The sequence below is a fragment of the Arachis hypogaea genome, chromosome 16 (genome assembly GCF_003086295.3).
Source record: "Arachis hypogaea cultivar Tifrunner chromosome 16, arahy.Tifrunner.gnm2.J5K5, whole genome shotgun sequence".
NCBI classification, from domain to species: Eukaryota; Viridiplantae; Streptophyta; class Magnoliopsida; order Fabales; family Fabaceae; genus Arachis; species Arachis hypogaea.
In genome coordinates, this window is record NC_092051.1 from 47,397,890 (window position 1) to 47,413,601 (window position 15,712).

At 36.7% G+C, this 15,712-nt stretch overlaps 1 non-coding gene across 1 annotated transcript; it reads left to right on the forward strand.

The window, feature by feature from the left end:
* Window positions 1-828: 828 nt before the first annotated feature.
* Window positions 829-936, forward strand: LOC112759942 (small nucleolar RNA R71). Its single transcript, XR_003180403.1, has one exon. It is a non-coding gene; the product is annotated as a small nucleolar RNA R71 (small nucleolar RNA).
* Window positions 937-15,712: the final 14,776 nt, after the last annotated feature.

The window sequence follows — 15,712 nt, forward strand, 5'->3', positions numbered from 1 at the left end:
TGGACATCCCAGGAGGTCTTCCTTACTGGGATTCACGTCCTCTCCCTCCCTTGTAGGTTCAGCCATGATGGTTAAATCAATGGCCTTGCACTCTCTTTTTGGGTTCTCTTCTGTATTGCTTGGGAGAGTACTAGGAGGGGTTTTAGTGACTCTTTTACTCAGCTGGCCCACTTGTGCCTCCAAATTTCTAATGGAGGACCTTGTTTCATTCATGAAAATTAAAGTGGCCTTAGATAGATCAGAGACTATATTTGCTAAGCTAGATGGATTCTGCTCAGAATTCTCTGTCTGTTGCTGAGTGGATGATCGAAAAGGTTTGCTATTGCTAAACCTGTTTCTTCCACCATTGTTAAAGCCTTGTTGAGGCTTTTGTTGATCCTTCCATGAGAAATTTGGATGATTTCTCTATGAGGGATTATAGGTGTTTCCATAGGGTTCACCCATGTAATTCACCTCTGCTATTGCAGGGTTCTCAGGATCATAAGCTTCTTCTTCAGAAGAGGCCTCTTTAGTACTGTTGGATGATTCCTTCAATCCATTCAGACTCTGAGAGATCATATTGACTTGTTGAGTCAATATTTTATTCTGAGCCAATATGGTATTCAGAGTATCAATTTCAAAAACTCCCTTCCTCTGAGGCATCCCATTATTCACAGGATTCCTTTCAGAAATGTACATGAACTGGTTATTTGCAACCATGTCAATGAGTTCTTGAGCTTCTGTAGGCGTTTTCTTTAGGTGAATGGATCCACCTACAGAATGGTCCAATGACATCTTTGATAATTCAGACAGACCATCATAGAATATATCCAGGATGGTCCATTCTGAAAGCATATCAGAAGGACACTTTTTGGTCAGTTCCTTGTATCTCTCCCAAGCTTCATAGAGGGATTCACCTTCCTTTTGTCTGAAGGTTTGAACATCCACTCTAAGCTTACTAAGCTTTTGAGGAGGAAAGAACTTGTCTAAGAAAGCCGTGACCAGCTTATCCCAAGAGTTCAGGCTATACTTAGGTTGAGAGTCTAACCATATTCTAGCTCTGTCTCTCACAGCAAACGGGAAAAGCATGAGCCTGTAGACCTCGGGATCAACCCCATTGGTCTTAACAGTATCACATATCTACAAGAATTCAATTAAGAACTGAAAAGGATCTTCAGATGGAAGTCTATGAAACTTGCAATTTTGTTGCATCAGAGAAACTAGTTGAGGTTTAAGCTCAAAATTGTTTGCTCCAATGGTAGGGATGGAGATGCTTCTTCCATGTAAATTGGAATTTGGTGCAGTAAAGTCACCAAGCATCTTTCTTGCATTGTTATTATTTTCGGCCATGTCTCCTTCTTTTTTGAAAATTTCTGTCAGATTTTCTCCAGAGAGTTGAGCTTTAGCTTCCCTTAGCTTCCTCTTCAGAGTCCTTTCAAGTTCAGGATCAGCTTCAACAAGAATGTTCTTATCCTTGTTCCTGCTCATATGAAAAAGAAGAGAACACAAAAGAAAATATGGAATCCTCTATGTCACAGTATAGAGATTCCTTATGCAAGTATAAGAAGAGAAGAATGTAAGAAGGAGAAGAGGAAAAATTCGAATACAGAGAGGGGGATGGGGTTCGAATTTTTGGGTGGAGGAGAAGTGTTAGTAGATGAATAAATAAATAGAAGGAGGTGAGGAAGAGAAGAATTCGAAAAAAAGTAAAATAAAATAAAAATATTTTAAAATTAAAGTTAAAATTCAAAAATTAAAATTGAAATCAAATTAAATTGAAATTAAAACAATTAGTTAATTAAAAAAATTTTGAAAAAGAGGGAGGTGATTTTCGAAAATTGAAGAGAGGAAATTAGTTAGGTAGTTTTGAAAAAGATAAGAATCAAACAAAAAGATAAGATTAATTGAAAAAGATTTGAAAATCAATTTTGAAAAGATAGGAAGTTAGAAAAGAGGTTAGAAAAGATTTTGAGATTAATTTTGAAAAGAATTTGAAAAAGAAATTTAAAAAAGATTTGATTTTGAAAATTAAAGTTGATTACTTGACTAACAAGAAACAAAAAGATATGATTTTAATTTTTAAAGATTGAACCTTTCTTAATAGGCAAGTAACAAACTTAAATTTTTTTTGAATCAATCACATTAATTGTTAGCATTAATTTTGAAAATTATGAAACAAGATAAGAAAAAGATTTTTTTGAAAATCAATTTGAAATTTTCAAAAATATGAAAGAAAAAATGAAAAAGATTTTATTTTTGAAAAAGATTTGAAAAAGATAGAATTTTTAAATTGAAAATTTGATTTGACTCATAAGAAACAATTAAATTTTAAAAATTTTTGAAAAAGTCAACTCAAATATTCGAATTTTATGAGAAGAAAAAGGGAAAGATATTTTTTTGATTTTTGAATTTTTAATGAAGAAAGAGAAAAACAACAAAAAGACTCGAAACATGAAAGTTATGAATCAAAACAAGAAAAATATGCAAGAACACTTTGAATGCAAAGATGAACACCAAGAACTCTTTGAAGATCATGATGAACATCAAGTATGTATTTTTGAAAATTTTTCAATAAAAGAAAACATGCAAGACACCAAACTTAGAAATTTTTAATATTTAGACACTAAGAAATTGAAAATGCATATGAAAAACTAAAAAAGACACAAAACAAGAAATTTTAAAGATCAAACAAGAAGACTTGTCAAGAACAACTTGAAGATCATGAAGAACAAGAAAGAAATTCAATGCATGTGTTCTTCGAAAATTAAAAGAAAATTAAATGTATGCAATTGACACCAAACTTAAAATTTGACTCAAGACTTAAACAAGAAACATCAATTTATTTTTGATTTTATGATTTTGTTAAATTTTTTTGGTATTTTTTTTGAAAATTATTTTGGGAAGAACAAAGAAGAAAATTTTTTTTTTGTATTTTTCGAAAATAAGAAATAAAAGCTTAAAATTAAAATAAAATTACCTAATCTGAGCAACAAGATGAACTGTCAGTTGTCCAAACTCGAACAATCCCCGACAATGGCGCCAAAAATATGGTGCACGAAATTGTGATTATCAATGGCGCCAACAACTTGGTATGCACAATTGTAATCTCAACTCTTTATCACAACTTCGCACAACTAACCTGAGTAAGGGTCGTCCAAGTAATAAACCTTACATGAGTAAGAGTCGATCCCACGGAGATTGTCGGCCTGAAGCAAGCTATGGTCACCTTGTAAATCTCAGTCAGGCGGATTCAAATGGTTATAGTGAATTGATAATAAACACATAAATAAAATATAAACTGGGATAGAGATACTTATGTAATTCATTGGTGAGAATTTCAGATAAGCGTATAGAAATGCTTTCGTTCCTCCTGAACCTCTGCTTTCCTGCTGTCTTCATCCAATCATTCCTACTCCCTTCCATGGCAAGCTGTATGTAGGGCATCACCGTTGTCAATGGCTACATCCCATCCTCTCTGTGAAAATGGTCCAATGCGCTGTCACTGCATGGCTAATCATCTGTCGGTTCTCGATCATACTGGAATAGGATTTACTATCCTTTTGCGTCTGTCACTACGCCCAGCACTCGCGAGTTTGAAGCTCGTCATAGCCATCCCTTCCCAGATCCTACTCGGAATACTACAGACAAGGTTTAGACTTTCTGGATCTCAAGAATGGCGATCCATGGGTTCTAAATTATACCACGAAGATTCTAATATCTCGGACTCGGTCCTCTGTATTAGATATCTAAGAGATACTCATTCTAGCTTGTTTGCATGTAGAACGGAAGTGTTTGTCAGGCACGCGTTCATAGGTGAGAATGATGATGAGCGTCACATAATCATCACATTCATCATGTTCTTGTGTGCGAATGGATATCTTAGAATAGGAATAAGCTTGAATTGAATAGAAAAACAATAGTACTTTGCATTAATCTGTGAGGAACAGTAGAGCTCCACACCTTAATCTATGGTGTGTAGAAACTCTACCGTTGAAAATACATAAGTGATAAGGTCCAGGCGTGGCTGAATGGCCAGCCCCCTAAACATGATCAAAGGATCAAAAGATAATCCAAAGATGTAAATACAATAGTAAAAATTCCTATTTATACTAAACTAGTTACTAGGGTTTACAGAATGAGTAATTGATGCAGAAATCCACTTCCGGGGCCCATTTGGTGTGTTCTTGGGCTGAGCATTGAGCTTTACACGTGTAGAGGCTTCTCTTAGAGTTGAACGCCAGTTTGCAACCTGTTTCTAGCGTTTAACTCCACTTTGCAACCTGTTTCTGGCGTTTAACTCCAGAATGCAGCATGGAACTGGCGTTGAACGCCAGTTTGCGTTGTCTAAACTCGGGCAAAGTATCGACTATTATATCTTGCTGGAAAGCCCTGGATGTCTACTTTTAAACGCAATTAAGAGCGTGCCATTTGGAGTTCTGTAGCTCCAGAAAATCCACTTTGAGTGCAGGGAGGTCATAACAGCATCTGCAGTCCTTCTTCAACCTCTGAATCTGATTTTTGCTCAAGTCCCTCAATTTCAGCCAGAAAATACCTGAAATCACAGAAAAATATACAAACTCATAGTAAAGTCTAGAAATGTGAATTTTATTTAAAAACTAATAAAAATATACTAAAAACTCACTAAATTATACTGAAAACTATGTAAAAACAATGCCAAAAAGCGTATAAATTATCCGCTCATCATAGATACAGAATTAGCCAACAATGTTCAGTTTAACTAAGCACTTGAGCATTCCAACTCAAGTGTCTCCTCTTAATCAACCCCCATGTCAAGTGGAATTTCTACTCCATTGACATGGAATTAACACTCATAAAAATATAAGAAGACATAATTAAATGAAATAAAATAGAGGTTTAAAATTAATTAAAAATAAAAATAACTCTATATATTAATAAATTCAAAATGCAACATACTTATTTGAATAGGGTCAATGAGCAATGAATAAAAGTAAAGGAATAAGGAAACAAACTAAAGTAATGTCTTCACGGAGGTAATGACTCTTCAGCATCCAAAAATCCAAAGCAAAAGCATAAACTATCAATGTAAAGCTAATTTAGATTTAGATCTAAAACTAAAAGTAATCATAATATCGATGTATCTGAATGTGTGTGGATGCGTCTTGAGTCTCTGCTTGTTTCCTAGGTTTAGTCTGTGTTTTTGGGCCGAGAACTGGGTTAAAACGCGGCCCAAAATCGTCTACAGCGTATTCTTTAATTTCTGCAGATTGCACAGGTCATGCGTACACGTTGTCCACGCATTCGCGTCATTCAGCGATTTTCCTTGTCATGCGTTCGTGTTGTCCACGCGTTCGCGTCATTCGTGCAGACTTCAATCCACGAGTTTGCGTCAGGCACGCGTTCGCGTCGCTGCGATTTCTTCTTTTCGCGCGCTCGCATGAACCATGCGCTTGCGTCATTGTTCGCTGGTCATCTCCTTGGTTTCTTGTGTTTCTTCCATTTTTGCAAGCTTCCTCTCCATTCTCCAAGCCATTCCTGCCCTATGAAGCCTGAAACACTTAACACATGGATCACGATATCGAATGGGATAAAGGAGAGTTAAAATGTATAATTAAAAGATCTCTAGGAAGCAAATTTTCAACCATCAAACAATTTTGGGAAGGATTGTAATATCATGCTAATCATATGAATAAGTAGGTAAAGACTTGATAAAACCATTCAATTAAACACAATATAAATCATTCAAGAGAAGACAACATTCACATGTCCATCTAGCGTGTTCGCCTATAGACGAATGCCATTTGGCCTGTGTAATGCGCCTACCACCTTTCAGAGATGCATGCTATCCATCTTCTCTGATATGGTCAAGAAATTCTTTGAAGTATTCATGGATGACTTCTCTGTCTATAGAGACTCATTTGACTCCTGTCATGATCATCTGACCCTGGCCCTGAAATGATGCCAAGAAACAAATCTAGTTCTAAACTGGGAGAAATGCTACTTTATGGTAACTGAAGGCATTGTTATTGGGCATCCGATCTCAAATAATTGGATAGAGGTGGATCAAGCTAAGGTGGAAGTGATCGAATGCTTGCCTCCACCTACTAATGTTAAGGCAATCAGAAGCTTCCTAGGACATGCAGGGTTTTAAAGGCGGTACATAAAAGATTTTTCAAAAATTACCAAACCCCTGTGTAATCTCTTGGCCACTTATATTCCATTCGTCTTTGACCAAGAATGCCTGCATGCCTTTGAAACTCTGAAGGCCAAGCTTGTCACTGCTCCTATCATCTCTGCACCCAACTGGGACTTGCCATTTGAGCTAATGTGTGATGCAAGTGATCATGCAATTGGCGCAGTCCTAGGTTAGAGACATGACAAGCTTCTGCATGTCATTTATTATGCTAGTCGCATCTTAAATGATGCACAGAAAAACTATACTACTACAGAAAAGGAGCTGCTTGCAGTAGTTTATGCCATTGACAAGTTTAGATCCTACCTAGGATCTAAGGTCATTATTTATACTGACCATGCTGCTCTAAAGTATCTACTCACTAAGCAGGAGTATAAACCCAGACTTATAAGATGGGTATTACTCCTGCAAGAGTTTGATATAGAAATTAGAGACAGAAAATGGACAGAAAATTAGGTGGCTTATCACTTGTCCCGGATTGAGCCAGTAGCAGGGACTTTTTCTCCCTCCACTGACATATCTGAATCCTTTCCAGATGAGCAACTTTATGCCATCCGGACAGTACCTTAGTTTGTAGACATTGCAAACTACAAGACTATACGGTTCATTCCCAAGGAGTTTACCAGGCACCAAGCCCAGAAACTCATGCATGATACAAAATATTACCTATGGGATGAGCCATATCTCTTTAAGAGATGCTCAGATGGAATAATCTAATCCTGTGTGTCTGAAGAAAAGACACAAAGAATTCTATGGCATTGCCTTGGCTCTGACTATGGAGGACACTTTGGAGGCGAGCGAACAATAACTAAGGTACTCCAAAGTGGCTTTTACTGGCCTACTCTCTTTAAGGATTCTAGAGAGTTTGTCCGTAACTATGATAGTTGCCAAAGAGCTGGCAACCTTCCTCATGGTCACGGCATGCCTCAGTAAGGAATCCTAGAGATTGAGTTGTTTGACATATGGGGCATAGATTTCATGGGACCATTCCCGCCTTCATACTCAAACACCTACATCCTTGTGGCAGTAAATTATGTGTTTAAATGGGTTGAAGCAATAGCAACACCCACTAATGACACAAGAGTAGTAATAAAGTTCCTCCAGAAGAACATCTTCAGCAGATTTTGTGTCCCTAGGACACTAATTAGTGATGGAGGAACTCATTTCTGTAATAAACAGCTAAATTCTGTCTTAAGCCGTTATAGAGTTCGCCATAAAGTAGCAACATCGCATCATTCCCAAACTAATGGGCAAGCTGAAGTCTCAAATAGAGAACTAAAGCGAATCCTAGAGAAGATAGTAAGTGCCTCTAGAAATGATTGGGCCAGAAGGCTTGATGATGCTCTGTAGGTATACAGAACAGCTTTCAAAACCCCCATTGGAACTTCACCATATCAGTTAGTATATGGGAAGTCTTGTCATTTGCCAGTAGAACTAGAACACAAGGCCTATTGGGCCACTAGATTCCTCAACCTCGATGCTAAAGCAGCAGGAGAAAAATGGCTGCTCCAGCTAAATGAGTTAGATGAATTCTGCTTAGATGCATTTGAGAATGCAAAGATCTATAAGGATAAGGCAAAGAGGTGGCATGACAGGAAGATAGCTTCTAGAGTCTTTGAACCAGGGAAGAAAGTTCTGCTCTTCAACTCAAGGCTTAGATTATTCCCTGGGAAACTCAAATCCTGCTAGAAGGGACCGTATGTGACTACAAGAGTATCACCTTATAGACACATAGAACTTCAAGGAAAAGATCCTGAAAATAGGTTCACTATCAATGGATAAAGAGTCAAACATTACCTTGAAGGGGATATAGAGCCAGGAGGCTCAACACTGTTACTAAATTAAGTACAGTGAAGTCCAGCTAAAGACTCTAAAGAAGCGCTTGTTGGGAGGCAACCCAACCTTACTCAACTCTATTTATTTTCTTTCATTTTTTTTCCTTTCAGTTGTTAGAGTCATGATCACGTGCATCAGTCAAGAGACAGAATTTCACAACAATGAAAACAAAGCACCCTGGATGGAGTGTCAAAGTGAAACGCCAGTGAGAAAGCCCTCACTGGCGTTCAACGCCCATCATGGGCAGTATTGCTGGCGTTGAATGCCAGCCAGGGAGCATACCCTGAGCGTTCAAACGCCAGCGAAAGAGAGCAAGAAATCTAGAATTCCTAACTGGACCTACCCCACCTTCTTCTACTCTACTTTGCTCGAGGATGAGCAAAACTCTTAAGTTTGGTATTACAAAAGCTTTGCTTTTTGACTTCTGCCACTCCTAAGTATGGAAGAAGAGGATGGAGCAAACTAGGAAGCATGCACAAGGGCCTGTGCAGCTGCCTCAACAAAGACAAAGGAGTGACATTGAAGAGATCAAGCACTACATTAGATCCTCAAGGAGGAGCACTAGTCACCATCATTCAGGTGGATTCATTCTCTTTACACCCCTTTCCTATTATTTTTTTATTTTATATCTTTTTATTTATATGTTCTCTAGTTCTAGTTGCATGATCATTTGCATTGATGTATTAAAGTTGTAAAATGTTCCATATATCTCTCACCTTACCTAAATAAATTTTTTTTATATTGAAAAGAATTGAGAGATGCATGAATTTCAAGTTTAAAATAAAATTAGTTTAATTATGTTGATGTGGTGTCATTTGCTTTTGTTTTCTAAATGTGTGAATTAAACAGTGCATATTTGAAATTGAAATTTTAGAATGTTGGCTCTTGAAAGAATAAGGAAAAAGGAAAAATATTATTGATAATCTAAAAAATATAAAAAATTGATTCTTGAAGCAAGAAAAAGCAGCAAAAAGCCAAAGAAAAAGCATATTGCAAAAGAAAAAAAATATATAGCATGTGAAAAAGAAAGAAAAAATGGCAAAAAAGAAAAAAAATAAAAGCAGAAAAATCCATTACTGCCCAAAAATGCAGGAAAAGGAGGGCGGATTGAAAAAATCAGTAACCCTTTAAACCAAAAGGCAAGGGTAAAAGGACCCAAGGCTTTGAGCATTAATGGATAGGAGGGCCCAAAGGAATAAAATCCTGGCCTAAGTGGCTAAACCAAGCTGTCCCTAACCATATGCTTATGGCGTGAAGGTGTCAAGTGAAAAGCTTGAGACTGAGCGGTTTAAGTCGTGGTCCAAAGTAAAAGAGTGTACTTAAGAACTCTGGACACCTGTATCTGGTACTCTAGCAAAGTTGAGTCACAATCTGAAAAGGTTCACCCAGTTAAAGTGACTGTGGTATTATTGTATCCGGTGGTAATACTGGAAAACAATGTGCTTAGGGTCACGGCCAAGACTCTAAAAAGCTGTGTTCAAGAATCAAAATAAGCTTAACTAAGAAAGTCAATAATATCATCTTGATTCTAAGTTCCTAAGGATGCCAACATCTCTGAGTTTCAATGGATAGTGAGATGACAAAACTGTTCAGAAGCAAAAAGCTACTAAGTCCCGCTCATCTGATTTTTAACTAAGCTTTATTTGAAACTTAGAAATTTATTGTGTCTTAATTTTCTTTTTATCCTACTGTGTTTTTAGTTGCTTAGGGTCAAGCAACAGTTTAAGTTTGGTGTTGTGATGAGTGGATATTTTATACGCTTTTTGACATCACTTTCATATAGTTTTTAGTGTGTTTTATTTAGTTTTTATTAAGCTTTTATAGGTTTTAGTATTAAATTCACATTTTTGGATTCTACTATAAGTTTTTGTGTTTTTGGGCAATTTCAAGTATTTTCTGGGTGAAATTGAGGAGCTGGAGCAGAAGTCTGATTCAGAGACAGAGAAAGCACTGCAGATGTTGTTCAGATCTGGCCTGCCTGCATTTGGAAGAGCTTTTCTAGAGCTATAGAGATTTAAATGGAGCAATCTCAACGGATATGGAAAGCTGACTTCCATAGCTTTCCAGAAATATATAATAGTCCATGCTTTTCTTCACATTAGAAGGCCCAAAACTGGCGTCCAATGCCAGCTTCCTGCACCCTTCCAGGTGTCTAGCGCCCAAGGAGCAGAGCCCAGCATCTAAAGGCCCAAAGGGGACCCCCTAGCTAGCGTTACACACCCAAGGAGCCTCAGAGCACATGGATCTCATCAAATCTCAGCCAAAATACTCACCAAGTGGGCCCCAGAAGTGGATTTTAGTACTAAATAAACTATTTTACCCTTACTAGTCATCTGTTTAGTCTTTAAAGTATATTTTACATGATTTTCATCATCATCATACACCATACACATTTTTACCATTGTTTTCACATCAGTATGAGTTTCTAAACCTCCTAGATTGAAGGGAGGAGCCCTGCTGAGTCCTATGAATTAATAAAAGTATTATTGTTTCTCTTGTATCCGTGTTTGATAAATTCTAAGATGTATATTCGTTCTTCATCACTATGAATGCGTTGAACTGGCATACAGTTATCACATTCTACATGGGTTTAGAGTGCATCTTTCATCGGATAATGATGAACCACCAGCTTGAATATACATCTCTCAGATGGCTAATCCACGATTTCATTGGGGTCTTCTCGAGACATCAGTTCAGCCGATTTCCTGGGAGATTAGGGTCTCTGTGGTAGAGGCTAGAACCTAAGGCGCAGCATCCTCCGATCTGGAAGACTCAACCTTGTCTGTGGCATTTTGTGTAGGATCATCAAGGAGAATGAACTGCAGAAGCTTCACCCTCAATCAGAATAGATCCGCACTAAACCTGGGGTCAGATCTGGAGGAGTATTGACAGCTGCTCAAACCAGTGTCAATCACATACAGCCTTCCATTGAAGAAATCACTCACAAGCAAGGAGAGCAGTAGTACCAGAGTTAATTCAGAAAGACAAAGCAACTCCAACTCTCAACTCTATTCCTATTACTTAATCTAATTGGTTTTACCCCTTTCAAACATTATTCTTACAACTCTATTCCTCTTCCTATCCTTTAACTTTATTACAATTCAGTATTCCTTTCACAATCAACAACTCCTTTTAATCTACCTGACTAAGATTTGCAGGATAACCATAGCTTGCTTCAAGCCAACAATCCTCGTTGGATCGATCCTGACTCACTCAAGTATTACTTGGATGACCCAGTGCACTTGCTGGTACAGCTGTATGAAAGTGTGGGGATTCGTGCACCAATTACTCGCCGCAAGAGTTCACCTAAACCCTCAATATACAAAACCCAAAAATCACGAATTGAAGAGGGAGAGAACTGGGCACGAAATCTCAAATTTCTTACCAAATTGTTCAGTGAGTTTTGTAAAAAATTCTGAGACGAACACGTGGTCGCTAACAGCTTATCAATCAGAGCTCCAGATTGAAAGTTATGATGAATGAAAGTTTGAGCTACATTAGTAAAAATAATTACTAATGTTTAATTAGAATCATTTTACCTTAGTTTTTTTCCTTTCTCATTTTCAGTCCTGATAATATAAAGTTGTTTTGTACATGCATTCAATTACGTAATGCTACATTAGTAAAAATAATTACTTTTTACATTAACTGCGTAAATAGTCATCTAAAAAAATGGAAATAATTGTACGACTATATAAAACGTTTTATACTATGAGAACACTCAAATTAAATTCTATATATATTATCATAAAAACTTTAACTAATAACGGTTAAAATGGTTCGGATATCCAAATAAAATAAGTTACATGTGAAAATAAAATCCATACCCAAAAGGAAAAGTCCATATAATATAAGAGTCCAATAAAGAAAAGGACATGATGAACCTAGTGACATTTCATGATTGAAGAATCCGAGAACCTCTTTCTTTTCTTCCCGACAAGAACTATATACACATATATTAGAAATTAAAGTAGTATGCATATATGTTACGTTACAATATTGTTACTATGCGATTTTGGAACATCCAAGGCATTATTAGTTTACAGCAAGATTCCTGCTATTTTTTAGTAGCTCCCTTTACTTTCATAGCAGATATTAGACATTAGAATGGAAGGCCCCCTTAGTTTTGTTGTTGTTGAGATATATAATAATAATGTATGTATACTACACAATGAATATAAGGTTCTGATTTCTTTGTAGTTTGTAAGTACAGCACACACATGTCAGCATTCATTATATTATTGGTGAAATTCGTGGTTTACCTTATATATGTACGATTTTTAATTATTTGTGGCTCTCGTGTTATATTTAAACTAGTGTCTTTCCATCATAATATTATAAAAATATAAATCTTTTAAAATTATCTTAATTTTATCTTAATATTATAAATTATGATATAAAAATTTATAAAATCAAACTATTTTTTAAAAAAAAATTATAAAAGACAAAAAAATTCTATTAACTAAAATTACCAAAATCTCTATATAAAAAAATTTTAGTTATTATTTTTACATGAAAGAGTTTAATTTTTTATTAATAATTAATTTTAATATTTATTATCCAGTATTTAAAAGAAATTAATGTACATACTTTTATATTTGATTAGGTGTTAAGTCTATTAAACAAATAAAAAAAAATTCATGTTTGTTATTTAAAATTAACAAGCATATGCGTGGAAAGTTCAATATCCAGCGACGCGTACGCGTGGCCACGCGTACGCGTGACAAACGTTACGTGCCTCAGTTACGAGAAAACGCTGGAACCAATTTCTGAGCTGCTTTTGACCCAGTTTCAGGCCCGAAATTGAAGACAAGAGGCTGGGGGTGGAGCTGACCATTCATTCATTCACACTTTAGGTTTTAGATGTAGAATTCTAGAGAGAGAGGCTCTCTCCTCTCTCTAGGTTTAGGATTTCTTCTTTCAATTTCTCCTTAGGTTTAGTTTCAGTCTTATTTTAATTTAGTTTTCTCTTTCTTTTTATTGTTCTAGTATCTTAGTTTATCTTCTCTTGTTGATTTCTTTATTTTTCCAATTTAGTTTATGAATTCTTCTTGTTAAATTCAATTTCCTTTTAATGCTGAGTGATTCATGTTTATGGCTTCTTTCTTTAATTGTTGGTTATTGATTTCATCCATTTGTTAGTCTTAGATTTTATTATCTCTTATTAATTTTCTATAATTTTATTTTGTGCCTTTCAAGTGTTTGATAAAATGGTTGGTTGGACTTTAAAATAGATTTTTATGTTCTTGACTTGGATTGATTAATTAGAGACCCTTGAGTTATCAAAATTCTTTTGTTGTTTGACGATTGAAAGTTGCTAGTTGGCTTAAGCCTCACTAAATCTAATATTTGATTAGGACTTGTGAACTTAAATCGATTTTGCTCGCTTGACTTTCCTTCATTTGTTAGAGGATAACTAAGTGAAAGCGATTTGCACTTACCATCACAATTGATGATGATATGAGGATAGGAATTCCAATTCTCAATCCTTGCTAGGACCTTTCTTAGTTGTTAGTTTATTTTTCAAAACCCCAAAAAGAAGTACATCATAACCAATAATAAATACACTTCCCTGCAATTCCTTGAGAGACGACCCGAGGTTTGAATACTTCATTTTATTTTATTGAGGTTTGTACTTGTGACAAACAATTTAAACGTTGATCGAGGATTGCTTGTCGATTTAGAACTATACTTACAATGAGAATTTTTTGAGAAATTCTTTACCGACAATTTTCCCACGTCAAGTTTTTGCGTTGTTGCCGGGGAATTGCAAATATGTGCCTTATTATTGGTTATTGTTAATATTGTGAATATGTTTGCCTTTTTGCTTCTTTGTTAGTTTTTGCTAGTTTTAGGACTTTGCTTACTCGTTTCTTATTAGTTCTTGTTTTTATTTACTCTTTTCATTATGAATTCTCACCCCTTTGGCTATGAGTTTAGTTACAATAATGTTGTAGGGAATAAAAGCTACAATGAGGATATGTAACAAAGATGGAACAATCAAAGGTGGGAGGAGCCATATGCTTATGATCAACCTTCTTGTCAACAACCTCCTCCAATGTACTATAAGCAAGAGTCATTCCAAGATGCATACCAATCCGATGGCTATGATGGACCTCCATGTTATTATCAACAACCTCCACCATATGCCTATGAACCTCCTCCACAACATAGTCCTCAACCACCATACTCACAAGCTCCCTACCACCAAACACCTCCATATAACCCTAATTCATATCCCCCATACCAACCACCATATGAGCCATGTGAACAAGCACCCATTGAACCACCACAATTCCAACATCATTACCTTCACAACGCTTCTTTTCCCTCCAACCAAGTTCCTATGGATCATACACTTGGTATCATTCTTCAAGAGCAAGAAGAGCTTCAAACCACACTCAACTCTACCTTCACCAGTTTCACCTCTACCCTCCAAGAGCTTATATCCCGTCTACCTCCACCTTCTAACAACAAACAAAGCATCTTCCAATCTCCGAGCTTTAATGCATCTCCTTTTCCACCGCAAGATGAACTCTCTTTTCCACCACAACCCTCCATGGAAGAGTATATATATCCATCATTCTAAGAGCGATATGATCCTACTTATGTTAGCCAACTGAAACAAGAGCCAATGGATCGTCTCAAGGAAGCAATGGATCGGTTTCAAGCAATCATCTATAAAAAGGAGCAAGAGGAAGTCCAAAGGACGCGCGAAACTATCATGGCTAACATTGCTAAAAGTCAAGCCACCGTGGACTCATGGGATACATGTCACAAGCAAAGTATTTCCATGGATGAATATGGAAAATCAACCGACGAGAGGAGAGGTGCGCGTACGCAAACCCCACACCTTTTTGTATGGGAAGTACCAGCAAGGGCACTGGGTCATCCAAGTAATACCTGAGCGAGTCAGGGTCGATCCCACGAGGATTGTGGCTTGAAGCAAGCTATGGTTGTCTTTCAGGTCTTAGTTAGGCGGAATCAGAAGGTCTTTGGATTAGAGGGAACTATTCATAGTTTGTATTTGTAAAACAACTATTTTCAGGGATGGGAATAGAGTTGAGAGTTGGAGTTGCTTTGTCTTTCTAAAGTAACTTTGGTACTACTGTCTTCCTTGCTTGTGAATGATCTTCTTCTATGGCAGGCTGTAAGTGATCAAAGCCATTTCCTGGAGTCATTGATCTCCTCTGCTACAGAATAAATACGGCCATGATTGGCCGTGGTTACTCAATCTGATGAAGGGTGAAGCGCATAGCACTCCATTCTCTTGGCGATCCTACTCAAAACGCCACAGGCAAGGTCAAATCTTTCGAATCAGAGAATGCTGCTTCTTTGGATTCTAGCCTATACCACGGAGACCCTAACCTCCCCAGAAATTGGCTAAACTGATGTCTCGAGAAGTCTCCAACAAAGTCGTAGATTAATCGTCTGAGAGATGTATAAACATAGCTGTTGGCTCGTGCTTTTCTTCCAAGTACTCACACAAACCCAAGTAGACACGGGTGTTTGTCAGGCATGTTCGTCTTAATGTGATGAACAGAGCTAATTTGTCAGATCATCCTGCTCACCACGATGAAGATTGGAATATACATCTTAGAGATAGATCAAACACGGATCGAAGAAGAAACAATAGTACTTTTATTAATTCATAGGACTCAGCAGGGTTCCTCCCCTCAACCTAGGAGGTTTAGAAACTCATACTGAAAGTAAAAACAAAGTAAA